At 36.4% G+C, this 18799-nt stretch overlaps 1 protein-coding gene across 1 annotated transcript in view; it reads left to right on the top strand.

Annotated features, from left to right (window-relative positions):
• LOC140234360 (tyrosine-protein kinase yes-like) overlaps positions 1–18799 on the top strand; it is a 59460-nt gene that overhangs the window by 6793 nt on the left and 33868 nt on the right. The gene's annotated exons all lie outside the window — the stretch shown is intronic.

The following is an 18799-nucleotide window of genomic DNA, read 5'->3' as shown; positions in this document are numbered from 1 at the left end:
ATATTTGATTTTGATATTTTGATGTCCTGAAATGAAAGGGAAAAAAATAATTTTGAATTTTAGCTGCCTGGTTAGGCCACCAAGAGAAAGCCTTTTTGGAAATTTGATGGCTGGACACCAATTTTTAGTGGCCCGGGCCACCAGGCCATTGCTGATATTTAGCCCTGCATATACATTTCTATAGTCTTGGAGCGTAAAAAGGGATACGTGATGTGCACAAGTAAAACATGCTCTAAACAACATGAACACTTAAGGTACAGTGAATTATCCCATGGTAACTACATGTACAGTGTATTAGAGAGAGCTGGCATCTTTGATGCCCTCTTCAACTCAGGTGTATAAATGGTTTAAATACCGGCAATGCTAAGAAAATAATAATGGCAAGGCCCTCAGATAGAGCAGTGGCAACATTGAAGAGGCTGTCCTGAATAAAGAAGACCATATTATTTATTTGATGATGATTATTATTATCATTATCGTTATTATGGTCATTGATTCTTATTAAGAGGATATGGGATGATAGATCAACTACATCTTGGGGGGAGGTGACAGACTGCTCCAGAGATTGATGGTATCTGAGAAGAAAAAAAAAATGTCCCCCGTAGATGATTGGTCTGGGTTTTAGGGATGAGGATTCAAAGCAAAAGTCTCATGTAACAGAGAAAGTAAAGTAAGATATGAAGGTAATTTAAGGAAAATAATGAGGTAAACTTATTGGGGATCCTTATCGTAACTGAAAATGGTATAATAGTAGATAACTGGCAAAAATGTGAAATGACCAGATTATGACCAAGGCATAGGTACAATGTAGATGTTTTAAGGTGCACATTTCTGCTGATTGGGGTTTTATAATCTGTTGGCAAGGGCTACCATCTTCATCCTGAGAACTTAATTTGAACTTTTGCTCTCATATTGTGATTAATTGCCATGGCTTTCAAAGTAATTTCACCATTGCTAGGTTGGCACTGAGTTGCATCATAAACTTTTATGTACTCCACCATACACATAGCACATGGCACATACTGGCAATGAAGGATTCATACTCCCATTGTAGAGATATCATTGAAAGTATCCTTCAACGAACATTTAACTTTGGTCGACCTTGGCAACACTACCGCTCAGTTGTGATACCACACTTTGCTTCCTTTGCTGGGGAAACAAATAGGACTGTGGTGGGTGGATGGGTTTCTCTTTTGTTATTTTCATGTAAATCTTTGTTCAAAGCAGTACAGGAACTAAGAGGATTTGGTGTGAAAATAACTGTGTCCATCATGTATTACCATGCTAATGGAAAGGATAGGAATGAGAAAGAAAGTAAAAAAAAAAAGACAATAAAGGAGAAGGATGAACTTGTGGAAGTACAGTTGTATATAGTGCAATTTAGTCTGTAATATTTGTGAAAGTGTATGCAACACCCATGTTCTACCTGAATGCTCTGTTGTAAGAGTTTTGGGGGATGCAGTGCATGTAAGGAACACTGTCCCAAGTGTGCTTCTGCATCGCAGTGAATATCCTCATACAACGGTATACAAAATGTAGCTACCTCACCATGACATGGCAAACTGGGCATTATTTCCTGTTATCATGAGTTTATGTGTAAGACAGGTCTACAATACTGGAATTTCCACCCATTGTGAAAATTTTCTCTGTATCAGCAAACACTTGCCAGCCATAGATTTTGCCTCATGAATCCTGCATGTTTCATTTTCATGCTTGTACTGTACCAATCAGTTTTAGCAGGAAGGTTCCACCTCCCTTGTTTCAGCATTGCTCTTGTGCAGTTGGCATTGCTCGTGAACACAAAGTGATACATGTTATCTGCAGTTTTGCAGCCGGGGACACACTCGTACTTGGGACAGTTTACATGACTTGATAACGTAGTTCACACATTTGTGTTCAATTTGTGTAATATTTATGGTACCACTGGCCTACAATTTACCTATTGTATACTGTAAATTTGCATTCTTGCACTAAATTAATGCAGGGTCATATGACCTGGGGCCTGTTTCATAAAACTTTTTATCAGTGACAACTGCCACATTTCTATGACAAATTTTCTCTCAGCCAATCAGATGCAAGGATTTCAGTAGCTTGTCACATCTATGACAACTTGTCACTGATGACAAGTTTTATGAAACGGGCCCCTGAAGACGCATTTCCCATTGGCTTCATTCTTTAACCTGTCTTCTGAATTTGAATGAGACCCTGCTAAAACAATGTACACATATTATATGTGCCAGCACAATCAGTGTCATTCAAGAGACTGAGAACCAGAAAACTAACGACTCTTTTGATACTATGTTTACAATGTAGGCCTAATGTATGGTTCATTAGTATTCAAGTAATTCCCAAACTTGTTCATAATATGCAGTGTATGCCATAGTATATATACTCAGACAGTGGTACATGGCAAAATAAGAGGATGAGAGGTGTTTGAAAATCATTGGTTTTGGTCTTGTATTTATAGTGTGTGGGTGGATCCCGCGACACTACCCACCATTATTGTTCTGTTCAACATGTTGCGGAAATGGTATGCTCCATTAGGTACGCAGAGTCTCATGGGAAGAGATACAGTGTACATGTTTCAGCAAACATGTCGGAGACTACAAATGTCGTCAGGCATTGAGCATTGGGTGGTGGATTTTTATAGGACTCTTGTTCTTGTTCAAAATTCCATAACAATGGCTGATAAAGTGAGAATGAGGGCACTTGTTGTACAGATGTATTTTGAGGGCCATTCTCTTTAAATATTCGTTATCAGATCAGAATTTCAGTGTGGAAATCAATCCAAAGTCTGTTAAAGTCTTTCTGCTTTGCTTTCTTCAATGCTTTTGCTAGTATACAATGTGATGGAACAAGATTTTGCACGAGGTGAAAGATAGAGGTGCTCTATTCAATGAGGCAAAGCCAAGTTGAATAGTGCACCTCATCTTTCACCTAGTGCGAAATTTTGTCTATCGCACGAGTAAAGACCATACATAATTTGTTTTATTCATTTTTATTTATTTATTTCACATCTTTAAAAAGGGTAGCCCAAGTCAGCACTGGCTGGTTTTCATCGGGGCCCTTTAAAAACACAACACATTTCTAAAACATTCCAGAATTATAGTTACATAACAAACAAAGGAAAAGAAAAAATATTACATACATTCAATACAATCAAAATCAAACATAAAACGCTTATAGAACAATTTCAAAGACATGTAAATACTACGACGTTTCTAAATGAACAAAAATGGATTGGGAAAAACTGCAACAATAGCATTTATTGCACAATTCAAACAACCGATAAAACTGTGAAAGTGTTAGTCATTGATTTAAAAAAAAAAATCTCGATATTAAAACACACATATCATAGGCTCCTTTTGAACAATTCTAAGTTGGGGGAACATCGTGTCTCTAGACTCACACATATCATAATCTGCTTTTGAACAAACCTAAGTTGGGGGAACACCGTGTCTCTAATGGCAAATTATTCCAGTGAGATACCGCTGTGCACACAAATGATCTCCTGTAAAATTCGGTATTACATCTCGGGATCTCAAGTTTGCACTGACCCGAGTTGCGTGTAACGCATTGGGCTACTGTATCAAGCATAACAAACTTATTTGCAAGTAAAGTGGGTGCAAGATGGTGCACACATTTAAATGTCATGCATGCCATTGCTTTTGAATACAATGTTTGTGACGTTGGCCAATTGCGTTGATTGAGCACTTGCTCGGATGGGGTTTCCCATGAACAGCCAGTTATAATGTAAGCGGCTCACTTATGTAACCTGTTGATGGTTTCATAATTTTGTTGTGACCTGTTGGTCCATACATTGCAACAATACAAGGCATGTGGGAGGATATAACCCCAGTATAATAGGCTGAGATTATACAACACCTTGAACGTCAACAGATATGGTCCACACAGATTCTTGAATTTAGCACAGAAATGGCAACCATTTTCGGTGAAAGATGAATGAGTAGCCGCACAGTCACAGGTACAGTCACAGTCACAGTCACAGTCACCATGTACACTTAATACATACGCGAAACCGATCGGTTAAAGTTGTTATTACAAAAATGAGTTACGACAAAAGTACGTGCTTGTATAAGCACGCTTGTAAAAGCCGCATGCTTGTAATTGTTGAGTGCGTGCGGCAGATGTTTGTTTATTGTGACATTAGAGCCATGTGATGGAACAAAAACTTCAAGTCAATCATGAGTTTAACATGGGAGTCGACGGAAATGGGTGACGTCAGCCATGTGCTATCCATTTTTGCTCAAACAAAATTGCACGGCTGACAGCCACGGCATGCGATGGAACTTTTAACTGAATATCATTTGATGGGCAGTCAACCAATCGGATAGCTACATTCTAATTAGGTGTTGTATAAAATGAAGGGTATGCTGCTCTTCTGATGGTCTTTTAGGGAGATACGTAGAAGAGAGAGGAGTGCAATCTTCCTTCTAGGTTTGATTAAATTGCTTGTCAGCACACTGGCCAAAACAATGACACACAAAAAAGGCTATTTTTCATTCATCTATTTTATTTAATTTCAGCATCATTTGAATGATGGAACATGCAAATATCATGGAAATGGTTACAGTGATATTAGATTGACAATGTTTCATGTTTACATCCCCAAAACAACTTACCAAAAAGTGCTGTTCTTGAGGCATGTCCGACATCCAGCCATATCACTTATCCTGATGACCATCAGTCTAAACATGGACGGGTAAATTGAGGTTGGACTTGAGTTAGAATTTTAAAACTTCTACGAGCATCCCTGCATCAGACTTTAAATCTTCCCGTGAAATAGAAAGGGGGAGGATAATGTCACTTCTGACATTGCAGGACAGCTCTCAGCTCCGAGGAAGAAAACTGGGAGCCGTCCCTATTAAAACTGAACCTTGAACCAAGCCTATCCCAATAGTAAAGTATGTATTCATGTATCTACTGTTGTACTTCCACTTGTCTGCTCCTCAACAAAATAAATTCAAATCCTATTTGTCTATTCTTTCATTCCACTGTCATGGTCTGTTGACGCAAGGGGGGCACTTTAAATCTTGGCTCCTTCTTATCCTGCTTTCAGAGTGTGTGTGTACACCCCACAATTCAGTCGGAGGTTCTTGTTGACAGAGCTCTGCGGGGTTTTGGAGTCAATGTGATACAGAGTCTCAGTGTACTATGTGATGTCTCAATGTCCAATGTACAGTATGCCCTAGTCTCGTACTATAAAAAGTGCATGCACTTCCTCTTTCTAGGTTACATATTTTGTCAGTGAGAAACACTGTCAGCAATCAAAGGCTGGTTTATTATCAAATGCATTCAAATTGAAATGTGCGCTATGAATACCGTTAGCTTTTTCCTCTGATGAACTACGTAGTGAGAATCCAGTCCATTCACCTGTTGGTGCATTGCAATAAATCCAGTTTGTGTGCATTTTTCATTGCTACACTGTATGTTGAACTTTGGGCAAACCGAGGTTTAAGAGATGGAGCTCCAACTGGCTGTAAATATTCAAACAGTTGTTAGTTTTCTATTGATTTACAAAAGAATTCCATGGGTGCATTTGTGCCTTTGATGATCGGGGTTCAATGCCGCTGTCTTGCTGAGCAATCGAAAGATTCATTTTGAACATTAACATAAATGTTGGTAATATTTTGCTTGTTGACTTATCAAATGAAATGAAATCTCACTTAATGATAAAACTTAAAAAAAAAAAAAGTCAATCCCATCCAGGAATGTGTGCAAAAGTGTAAATCAGAGCTGTGTCATGTGACAGTGTTTAAAAGTGTACCCTCCTGGAAAACCTTCTTTTTTTAATTTTTTTTTTATTTTTTTTTGGGGGGTAATAATTCCAACAATTCATATTGAGGTTATGAAATAATCTTTAAGTATAATTCTTTATTAATAGATACGATGTACATTGTGCATCAGATTGAATAGTATCCGGGCATGCCCAGTTGAGGAATTTTCATTTTTATTTCATCATTTTATAAGTAGGGATCGCAAAAAGTAATTACCATCACAAAGACAAATCTTCTTAGAAAGTTGCAGGTGATTATGCAATGAGACACAAATCAATTGTCTTCCTATCTGCATGGTACATCCAGTTTGGCACATGCTTCAAATATTTTCATGTGGCGGCATTGAACATGGGTTCAAAGGAAATATAGACACTTATAACTCCATTCTATCATGGACCTAATATACAAGGGCATTCATCGTATCGTTAATTAATTGATGCACCTGTACATCTCAAAAGTCCCACAAAGACATTTTTAACATGCTTCACTGCTTTGATCCCACGATCGTCACCGCCAGCAAGCCGGCAGAAGAACAAGACAGAGATTCAAGAAATCTAAAACTATATCCGCAGAAGAAAATAACAAAAATCAAGTAAAGTGAAACAATTTCACTTGGGAGAAGCAGGCAGTTTTTAAAAGAAGATATAACATTTTGACAGAATGATTGTCATTTGTGATCTCAATATTTCACTTTTCCGCAGCTTATTCCATAGCAAAAAGAGAAGGTAATGGTAGAGAACAGGTACATCTTGCCATTAGGCAAGATCTTATGCATGTGCGAAAATGTGCGCGTCAGCAATTGCCCATCTTTTGACACAAAATTTGTCATGATCTCAGGTTTTGCCGCTCCTCGTCATTTGTATTTATTCAAAGACATTTCCGTCTGAAAAAGGCACATCAGCGAAACAAGACTGATATGAGGGAAACGATTCTTTTGTTAGTGACGATACATGATTACACAATCGTTATTGTTAAGACGCTTGAATGTACTCATTAAGATGCACATAACCATGTGTTGGTGACGATCATTACATCAAAGAAAGACTGCCGTGAATAGTCCATGTTATTAGGTCCATGATTCTATTGAATCTTCTTGGGCAAACCATAGCAAAGCTTTCTGATTGTCAGGAACAGCCTCTCTTTTAAAGGTGTACATAAAAATTCAGTATATTTGTGAACCAATCTACAGGCTTGCATTAAACAAACAAAAGTTTTCCCCTTCAATCTTTGCTCTATTTGGACAGTTCTTTCTACATTGTGTAGCTACATGTACGTATATTGTGTACATTAAAAAAAAGTGTAGTAATATCAGTTGAACAAAAAAAAAAAAAAAAAAAAAAAGAATTACATGTGGCATGAATCCTGAAATTGGACCGTGATATTGTATGAAAAGATGTACCTGTAGTTTAGAATGTGTGCCTACAAAAATATAATTGCAACATTGTATTGGTTTGTCATTGGTCCAATTCATGACTACTTGATTTTGAAACTCTCTGAAACATCTCGCTAAAGTTTGTAACAAAACTTTCTTTTTGTTTTTGTCTTTTAGTTGAACAGACATTGTAATGCAAGAAAAAATTATATATGTGTTAATTTACATATAATGGTATCTCTTAACAGTAGCTGCTCTGTACTTGATCTTGAAGTTTTTTCCATACCATTTGCATACTACAATGTAAGTCTTAATTAGGTTACTGACACATTAGCTAACAAAACAAAGAAAGCACTGGCACTTCAACTGGAATGTTAACAATCAGCTATTTTGTAAACTAGCATTTCCTTACAGCAGCGAATAATTCTCAAACTCAAATTTGCTCAGCAATTTCAGCTGATGAATGATATTTCAAATGGTACCATCTTGTCCACTTCTGGGGAAGAAATCTGCTACACAGAAGATAGTTTGTGTAGTAGTGGTATAAAAAATGCGTAGCAAATTGCGATGCTATACTATGGGAAATTGTTGCCTGAAAAGGTGACTCATTTGTCTGAAGAAAGCCTCCAGTAATGTGTTTTACGATGGTAAACCAGGAAATTCTGGAAATACTTGGATTGCTGTTTGCTCAACCTGTCATTCATGTGATGTCTACAATTTGCCAGTATGCAATTTTGCACTATTCAAGCACGCTAGTTAAGTGCTTCTTTAGAGCTAGGATTTGAAAGAAAACTGTACTGACATTTTCTAATTGTCTGATAATTCTAATCTACATTTTTTGATGCCTACTATTGGAAAGAGAAGATTCTAAAACCCAGGATAAGCCTGTCATGATTTTTTGAAAAAAATGAAAACGAGCAAGCCAAGGAACGATCCACACAATTTGGCCTACGTCACAGGTGCTCTTGGTGCACAACTCCGACATTAGCAAGACGAACTACATAATGCCAATTTACTGATGAAATCTCACACGAAGTACTGCAAAAGCTGTTATTTAGTATAATTGCAATAAAAATATATATAATATTGACTGTTCTTGAGGATGATATGACGTTTTCTTTCATCAGAAGTAAAAAGGAACAAATCTCTGCTAATTTCGTGTATAAAATCTCTTACTCAGCTGCATTCATTGTAGGACTGCTACATTGTATGTTCTTATTTCATCCCTGTTAGCAAGTTCCTGTATCTGATGTCAGAGGAAATGCAACTGGTTTTAATTTCTTTTGTTTAGAACTAAAGTACATCTCCAATGTATACAACTATGCAGAGCACAGTGCTAAACAAAATACACTGTATGTGAACTGTTAAAGGTCCAGAGTACCTTCGGGAGCAGTGATTTTAAAAATCTTCAAGATAACACATTTGATGCATATGTGTAGGTTTCTTGTATCACAAAACATCCTACCATATAAAATTTTCGCTATAAAGCCTAAAATATAAGGAGATCAGTATTTTCTTAATAAACCATAACTGTAGACGATTTAGTCTGGACACATTTTTATAACTATTGTTCACAATTTGTGTATTTAACAATACTTAACGTGGATAATACGGATTCAGATTTTTACAGTGGTCGTTTCTAACCCTAACTCACATTTTAGAACTATTTTAAAGCACTAATGATTGGTTTTAGTTTCATCTGCAAAAGGTAAATTATGCCTTTAAGCCTGGATGGTGAAGGAGCAATACAGATAAAACCAAGCTCAAATGAGTACTAGAAGTAATAATTACTCATGTTTGATTGCAAGTCTTATACAATTTGCTAGATTCATTTTTCCCAGGGTATACATCTCGTAAGACGTACCAGCTGCATACAATGTATTTTTTACATTGTATACAACAATACAAGTATGTGCTATCAGTAGCACTTAATGTGGTATACGGAAGGTGTTTGGTAAATTATTCATTTGTGATCTGAAACCAAGAGTGTATGGATTGTTAAGGATTGATTGGTGTGAGTGCATGGGGGGCGGGAGGGTCAAGGAAATGGGCTGTAGAACTTTTTCCACGTAAATGACCTAAAGACTTTCAGTACAAAAGAGCCCTCTCTCACTTATGATTTATGTACACTTGTACAGTAGGACCATCGATTATCTGAATTCACTGTTATCAAGATGCCGATTGGCTGACATTTCTTTTAAAAAAGAATGTTTTTGTATTTTCAGTGCCAAGTCTCATGCAAAACAAACACATGTTCAACCACTATTTTGTGAATACACGATGGGACATATTCCAGTCATCGCAGCGGACTGTAAATTTTAAATCAGTTCATGAGACAACGTCAGTGACTGATGCGGCGCTTGTCACTGGCACTGAGTGTACAGCTGTGGCTACAGTACAATGCAGCGGCAGTATTCGACAAGTTGCAATGTTCATCTCATTGTCAGTCATATAATTTGTTTTATTTCCATATCATATGAAGTGTGAAACATGACGATGCCATGCAATCATAATATTTCATTAGTAAATTGGTATTACCCCTAGCATGATTTACTAGAAGTGAACAGTTGTACTGTATTTGTTAGTCTTTACGTGGCTGGATAATCGAGGTCCTACTGTACTGCACTTGATGTAGATCACACAGAGTGGCTACCGTACTGTAAAAGTCAGTACTTGGTGCTGTTCTCATTGCAGTCAAAATAATATGGTCACAATCGTGATCGCTGCCTAAATTTAAAATTTTTACAGTGGAAACAGAAAATAACACAATATTTTATATTTTTTTGGTGAGATTTTAGTCATGATCCAAATCACACACAAATTTGTGTGATTTTTTTTTTTTTTTTTTTTTTTTTTTTTTTTTTAGAAAGATGTGAAATTGTGCAGTAAGAATGGTGACCACAAAAATTGTCAAAATTTTGTATCACACAATGCACCACGCATGTCACTCCTTGCTATTTTTACCTTGTTGCCGTGCACCACGTTAGGCAAAAAAAAAAAAAATTGTTGCATTGGCGTAACATGAGATTTTCAAATAGGGTCGGTCGGGCGGATTTTTTTTTTTTTTTTTTTTTTTGGCTACCTGCATTTTACGTGTAAAACTCGTGCTCAGCTCAGTAAACAGTTACAACTGTTGCACCGAATGTGCTGTGTTCATCTATTCTACAAATCATTTATGAGGCCGATATTACTGGAATTATACCCCTTCACAGAATTTAAAGATGTTGAAATCCCTATCCTGAATGTTTTCACTTCATATTTTACTATTTTGACTTAGATAAGATAGATGCAAATTGACCCATATGTACGATCTTTTCATCGCACACGGCGATCTCTATTACAGTCCCACATATACAGATTCGTTAAAGTTCTCCACACAAGAAACCTATGGCAAAACTGTGCACAATACATCGCAGTCTGAATGCTACGTATACACTGAATAAATCTTGTTAGAGTACATGTCCGTGTTGGAAACAGATGACGTACTGATCAAGGAAGGCTTATGCGAGGCGCTAGATCTCTCCCTCGTACATCCGATATCCCCAGAGCCGTTTCCACTTCCGGGTTTGTGCGATCGCGATCGCAATCAACAAGATATTTGATATCGATAGCAAAAAAAATAATAAAAAAACATGGGGTCGGCGGAATTTTTAGGGTCGGGCGGGTTACGCCAATGCAACGTTTTTGTTTTTTTTTTGCCTTATATTAAATTAGCCATGAGACGTAGACTAGTATTCAAGCATACAATTCATAGCATGTGTGGGTTGCTCTGCGCAAATAATCATGACCCAGAAAATTCTTAATTTTTTACAGTGAAAACGCCGCATCAGAAAGATACGACCCTGGTTACAACCCAAATTTCAAAATTTTTGCAATAAGAACAGTATTAGATCTCTTTATGCTGGACCAAAGTCATTGAACTTCACTTCTTTGTTATTTTGCGGGTAAGAATTATTTAACCTAGTGATATCTACATTTGATGTTCATATTTTCATGCTGGTACAGTGGGACCTTCTAACAAAGAGGTCACATACTGTAAAACGAGGAATGTTCGCGTGCATTTTGATTTCGCGAATTTCGCGAGCGCCAAGATTCGCGAAAGTCCTTGTCTATGCTGTATGCATTGAATGCCAGTGGCAGTTCGCGAAAATATTATCATGCCACAAAAAGGCCGTCGGCTTCATTTCGCGAAAAATTCATGCCGCGAATATATCATGTTTTACAGTGTATAAAAAAGAAAGAAAAATCTCACAGCAAGGGGATTTTGCAGGTTCCACTCTGTATATCATGTCTTTAATTGTACCCTAAATTAGTGAGAAACCTAATATGATAACGTAAATTCCATGGATTTTAGGCTGTCATTTAAATAAGGTTCCCCGGTAAATCTTCATCTTCCACGTAGAAAAGAAATTATTCAGGTAATGTGAGTAATTTAACATCTAAAGACAGAAAAGAGTAGTGTATTATGTACTCTGTTTTAATTTTGAATTTTTTTTTCGTTGTTGGTTAGGTATAATTGTCTTTTTCATACAGTGTGTAGGGGGGGGGGTCACATGAAACACCCTCAGTGTGATAGATATTCCCTATTTAATAGTAGCTTTTCACACTTCAAGTCACCATCATTGCCCTCTGATCAATGAATAGAGTCATCTACGTATTGTAGGTGGCACAGTGGAAAGTCCAAATTTCGCAAGGTGTGTATACTGACAAGGTCAGAAAATCAATGACTATGAGTTTATGACTAATGAAAAGCAAACTCTACAAGTAGCAAGTTGGAAATGGAGAAAAATCTTCACTGGACTTCGTTGTTTGGAAAGCATTTAGACATGTTATGAAGCCAAACTTGGACCCCAACCCCCATCCCTACCAAACAAGAAAAGAATCTAAGTTAAGAATATCATAACATCATGACATTCAGAAAAATAAAGGCTGTGCTATTTGTACTTTGTTGCATTTTTTGAGAAGTACAACTGTACTTACAGTACAAATCATAAAGATACAAGAAAAAATGGTTGCTTCAGAGTGATGGTGTGTAAACCCATGTCCTGAAACATACAGTACACACCATACTAAAAGGAAGTTTAACTTGTTGTCATTACAAATAGGTGGTGTAGGCACACTGCTGGTTGTTGTAGAAGTTTGGCTTCATAACAGTGGTACGACGGTCTTAAAAATACCATATTTAGTGCCAAATTAAACAGAACTGAAAAAAAAAAAAACTAATTAGATAAATTGAGAAAAGGATGGACATGAAGAAAATGAAATGTATGGAAAAAAAAAACAACCCCTGGTGATAATTAGAATAAGCAAAATCAAAGATGGAATCTGAAAAAAAAAAAATCAAAAGAATCAGTATTATAGAGAAGGTATCTGGCTCATCAGGTGGCCCCATGCATCCCTGATACTGAAGCAGGCCACCTAACCCATTTAGGATGAGTCCCGAGTATACTCGGGCAGGGATCTATGGGAAATGCATGTTGTAGCAAAATTAGTCTGTCCACAATGGGTTATCTGGTTGACTTACAGCCCTCTGCATCTCACAAAAGACCACTGTGTTTTTACCAGATGCGGTCAACATGTACTCCCAGTACTCAGTATGTTATAAGGAGGTACATTGTACTCTAGAGCAAAAGAGTCCTTAAATCTAAGATGAGGAGGAAGTAAGAATGCACGTTCTTGGATAATTACCAAGGGATGAGGAATTCTGACAGGCCTTTATCTTCTGAGACAGAAAAACAGAGTGACCAGATCAGAGGTATTATTACTATTAAGCTTCATTCAGGGATCAAAGTACGACCTGGAATCCGCCTGTTCTTTAAAGGGCATGTTCTTGCTTCAACTGCATGAAGTGTTTCTTGGGGATGTGATACATACTGATTAAAGGTTTGTTTGTAGTGCCAGTCATGGAGTAGGAAATCATGTTTCACAAATGCTTTTCTGTGGCCAATAATGACTTTACATGTATGCCAGATGTGATTTCAGCATTACATGTATACTGTAGATGATGATGATAATTACAATGATAATGATGATAATGATAATAAGTGCAAATAACGTTTACGCAGGGCTGCAAACTAACCCATTTTTGTTTCTACTGGTCCGACCTGTCTGTTGGACCCGTACAAATGTAGGTGCCCAGTTTTTCCATCTCATACAGGTCCATTCCTGAAAAAGTTACTGGTCTGACAGTGATTTTTACTGGTCATTAACCATCGGACCAGTGTCGGTGTGCAGCGTTGATTTATGAAAGGGCAGTAATAAGAAGGACTTCTTACCATTATCATTAGTAGTATTTTTTTAATAAGTAGATATATTCTCGAGGGTGGTCTATGACTTGAAATTTTAGCATATTACATTAAAGTAAGAAAAAAAAAAACTCTTGATAGTGTGCATGAATGTATTGTCACAAAGTCTCATTTGTGGGAAATGTCTGTGGGGACCATGGCCTACAGTGTAATTGAGTTGAGGGCCCTGGAAACTCTAGACTGTATACATGTACATGTCATATTCTCTGCTAAAGCTGTGAAACTTCATGTACATGTAAGGTGGGTGGTGTGCCTTGGGGCAAGGATCAGTGATATACCCCCATGTAAATGTTATTTGTTTCAAATTTAAAAAGAATTACAGACCCCCCCCCCCTAAAAAAAAGAAAAAAAGAAAAAAAAGAGTAGGGGTCTGAAGCTCTGGGTGCCATCTTGGCCTTTGCTCTTGTCATGTGATCACAGCTAATCAAAGATGACAAATCTTTAGCTCGATTTTAGTATGCTTTGTGGACACTTTTGACTCATTTGTAAATCTGTGATTTTAACATGTCATCGGTGTTTGACATGGTGCTTTAAACATAATGTTGCATATTTCTTTAGGATGTACGGTATATTGAATAGACAGGGCTGCACAGAAATCCACTTTTTCTTCTGGTCCGACCTGTCCCTGTCTGACAAGTAGGTACCCAGTTTGTCCATTTTTGTACTGGCCCATTCCTGAAAAGTTACTGGTCCGATAGTGATTTTTACTGGTCTGGACCATTGGACCAGTGCCAGTATGAAATTTTAGTATGTCTGGTAGCTGTGACATGCTGAAACCTGTTTATGGACTATCCTGTATCAGCAAGGATTGGTTGAAATATGCATGCATGCACCTCTTTTGAAATGCTAGCCATAGAAACAGGAGATTGCACACATCCTCTTTTCGTAATTAATTGAAATGTGAAATTAACAGAGTGTATGAGTAACCATTGTGTTTAGCATCCATTTACATTGCTATGATATTGCTCAACACGGATGATTTAAGCAGATATCAATCAGGAGGTTTGCTTGCAGCCACAGAATACTTTTCAAAACTTGCTGTTGTAATCAGAATTCATACTTTCACTTTTGTTTGTTATTTTGAAAATGTAGTTTATTTTTGTAAAGTTTACTTTGCAAGGAAGAGACAGTTGTGACACAAACAAGGTTCAGTGATCACTATCAGCTCAATGACATACTTGTACGCTGTACACATGTATTTGTTACTGTAAGACAAAACTTATGTGGTTTATTCAGTGGTTTTTCTATCACAGGAGTGATTTCTATGGATGGACGTGGTGAGCTTACACTTTCACTCTAACTAGAACTACACTGTATAACAACAAGATGTTGAAATCCAAAATAAGATACCAACATGAACCTGTAGATGTGATTTATCACATTTTTCCATGAAATGGTTGCCATTTTTGTTGAGACAAGATATTCTTTTTCTTGTCTTATTTCTTCGATATCAATAATGATATCAAATGATAGTAGTAATGATGATAATCATAACAATGATTTTGTTCTTGTTATTATCATTGTTATGATTGTCATTGGTACAATTGTCAGTACTTTCCAAAAACAAAATTCTAACAACTATACAGTATGTCCCAAAATAAAATTACAACGGGGCCCTCCGCAATGATATCTTTAAAAATAGTGAATCAATCTAAATACAAATTCAGGGTATGAAACTATAACTCATTGCCCACATCTTACAGAAAACCCCATTCGATTTGCTTCAGTGGTCAAAGAAGAAATACGGAATTTTGTAGAGGATGTCGGGAATCTCTTCTGTCCAAGTTCTGTCTACTAAGTATTGCTCACACACAAGATCATCGAAATGCTAAACTCGGAAGAATCTGATTCATGACATGCTTTACAACAATCCACATTTCTCTGTGACCGCTTAACCAAATCGAATGGGGATTTCTGCAAAATACAGCTAAAATGTTATATTTCAAGACCCTGAAGTAGCATTTGAAAAATTTAATCATATTGGGCATTATCAATGCGAAAATCTTATTGTAATTTTTTTGGGGGACATACTGCAGTAAGTCGCCCCAAAAATTACAATCAGATTTTCGAATTGATAACACCTATTATGATCAACCTGTGTACGTGCTACTTCAGACTCTTAAGTTATAACATCTTAGCTCTATTTTGCAGAAAACCCCATTCAATTTGGTTAAGGGGTCACAGAGAAATGTGGATTGTTGTAAAGCATGTCATGAATCGGATTCTTCCGAGTTTAGCATTTCGATGATCTTGTGTGTGAACAATAGACAGAACTTGGACAGAAGAGATTCCCGATATCCTCTACAAAATTCCGTTTTTCTCTTTGACCACTGAAGCAAATCGAATTGGGTTTTCTGTAAGATGTTGCCAATGAGTTATAGTCTCATACCCTGAATTTTTATTAAGATTCATTCACTATTTTTAAAGATATCATTGCGGAAGGCCGCGTTGTAATTTTTTTCGGGACATACTGTACATGTGCATACATTTTAAATTGCTTTGTATAGTTTAAGGTATCCATATTTCTAAGCTATTGAGAGATTTAAGGAATAACATACAATTTGCATATTTTGTATCTAAAAATGCATGTTAAGTATTTGAAGCATTATATCCTTGGCAAACTGCAAAAGTACATGGTACCTTTTCCTCTGCTCTTTTATCGTAGTCTCATAAATTTCTCCTTCTATACTCAGACTTATGTTTTAATCTTATCTCTGTACCTTTCTTCTGTCAGTAACTTGTTTCCCTCACCATTTCAGTCCTTCATCTTCTTTCTCCTGTCCTTCTCAGTCATATCAATTTCTTTATGTACATTTTCATCTGTTATCATTATACTTCTATGGACCCTTCTAATTCTGTTCCTATTGATCTTTAAGTTTAATAATATACACTTTTTTTCTGTGTATTTCATGTACTGGTACTCCCCAGTTAAAGGTAGGGGATACCTTTTACAGACCTCCCAAAATGCAGGAAAACATTAAATATGAACCTTAGGGGACTTGTTTAGGCCACTGCTGAGAAATTTGGAAGTCAACAGTTATCTACAATTTGAATAATGCACAAAAATCAACTGCTCAGTAGTTCTGTGTGTCAGCCACACTTAAGCCTTTTTGTTGCAGTCTTCTGTATTTTTTTAATCTGTAAACACAAATCTAAAAGTATAAGAGCTGATGTAATAACATATAGAGTGTGTGGCAAGAATGTAAATGTTTGTAAGTTTTGATGAACTTTCTTCACAAAATATACATGATGGACACACATGCTGTGCATGGGTCTGCAAAGGTAGCCTAGTAATGTACTGGAATTTACGGTGAGCCTCGAAAAAAATTCAATTCAAAATCTAACGGTCCATAAAAATGTACTAAATGTTACCTTCCACTTTCAATACTTTATGGGAGTTTCTAAAATGATACTCTCTTCATCATACCACTGTATTTATACAACTCTTCATTTAAGGCATGCAAATGGGATTCCCTACCTTTAATGCAGTTGCTGTGATTTGCTCCAGTACAAGTTTGATTTTATTTCTCAGCTTCCAGTTTACAAGTATTTGATACAACAAGGATGGATATAGGCTTCATGTTGTGACAGTCAGTATAGATGGTACATTCAATATCTGTATTGACAATTTGCATGTGACTGTGGAGTTATGTTTTCAAAAAGAGACAAAAGCAACGCCTTGATGTTTTACTGCTTTTGTCTGACAGAATCTTAAAGGGATGGTACAGTATTAGTGGAGATGAGAATTGTGCTTTTAACTTTTTGCGAGTTACCAAGAAAACACAAGTATGATATAGTACAGAGCATACCATTTTAAGAGAAGTTCAAAGTTTATTTAATGAAAATCGGGTATGGAATGACTGAAACATTCAAAAACAAAGTAAAACAAAGCGATTGTAATAAAGTGTGGGTCCCACACTTTATTAGAATCACTCTTTTTTGGATATCTCAGCCATTTCCTAACCAATCTTCATCAAATAAACGTCAAATTCCTCATAGAATTTACATGTTCTTTCATATTTCATAAGAGGTTTCTCATTATCTCACCAAAAAAAAAAAGTTAGAAACAAGAAATTAGTTCTCAACCAAAACTATATGATCCCTTAAAAAAAAAAAGATAATAGTTTTTTTAGTCCCTTGTCTACACCATACTGAGTTAAAGGTAGGGGATACCTTTTACAGACCTCCCAAAATGCAGGAAAACATTAAATATGAACCTCAGGGGACTTGTTTAGGCCACTGCTGAGAAATTTGGAAGTCAACAGTTATCTACCATTTGAATAATGCACAAAACTCAACTCCTCAGTAGTTCTGTGTGTCAGCCACACTTAAGCCTTTTTGTTGCAGTCTTCTGTATTTTTTTTTTAAGTCTATAAACACAAATCTAAAAGTATAAGAGCTGATGTAATAACATATAGAGTGTGTGGCAAGAATGTAAATGTTTGTAAGTTTTGATGAACTTTCTTCACAAAATATACATGATGGACACACATGCAGTGCATGGATCTGCAAAGGTAGCCTAGTAATGTACTGGAATTTACGGTGAGCCCCGAAAAAAATTCAATTCAAAATCCAACGGTCAATAAAAATGTACTAAATGTTACCTTCCACTTTCAATACTTTATGGGAGTTTCTAACATGACACTCTCTTCAACATACCACTGTATTTATACAACTCTTCATTTGAGGCATGCAAATGGGATTCCCTACCTTTAACCCGTTTCATTTATGATTCTGTCTTCAATTAGTTTGTGTCTAATTTTACTGAGCACTTCTCCTTCTCCTTTATTTCTGTCTTAGATTCATTCTTATAACAAACTTTTGGCAGATTTGGTTTCTCTTTCACAGGAAGAACCAGATGTATAGATAGGAAAAAAGCATGCATGGGTGTAACGCTGAGATACACATTTGTTGTACTCTTTTTTTTTTAATAATAAGTATATGATAATTAGGAATGGAGAAAGTACAATGTAATTGGGGGCGGGCTGCTAATATCTTTTTGAAGCTTTAATCCTCTTGTTTATTCTCCAGCACAATACAATGATTATACTTTTCATTGTTGCTGCATAAACTGGGTATCAAGAGAAAGGGAGAAAAATGAAAGTGGATGATTATTGGTTTCCGATGTAGTAACATCCTGTCTGTTCACATTAGAATCGATTTATATCTCCTATACATTTGAAAATTTGAACAAAGATACTTAGTCATCTATATACACAGTATGCTTGTGTAGACAGACTAACAGAGGGATTTTTTTTTTTTTTTTTTTTTTTTTTTGGTAAGCGCAACACTTTTACTTGTAAAACATCTAAACTGGGTGGGCT

Source organism: Diadema setosum, chromosome 10 (assembly GCF_964275005.1).
Source record: "Diadema setosum chromosome 10, eeDiaSeto1, whole genome shotgun sequence".
Classification (NCBI taxonomy): Eukaryota; Metazoa; Echinodermata; class Echinoidea; order Diadematoida; family Diadematidae; genus Diadema; species Diadema setosum.
This window is presented reverse-complemented; position numbering and strand designations above follow the sequence as displayed.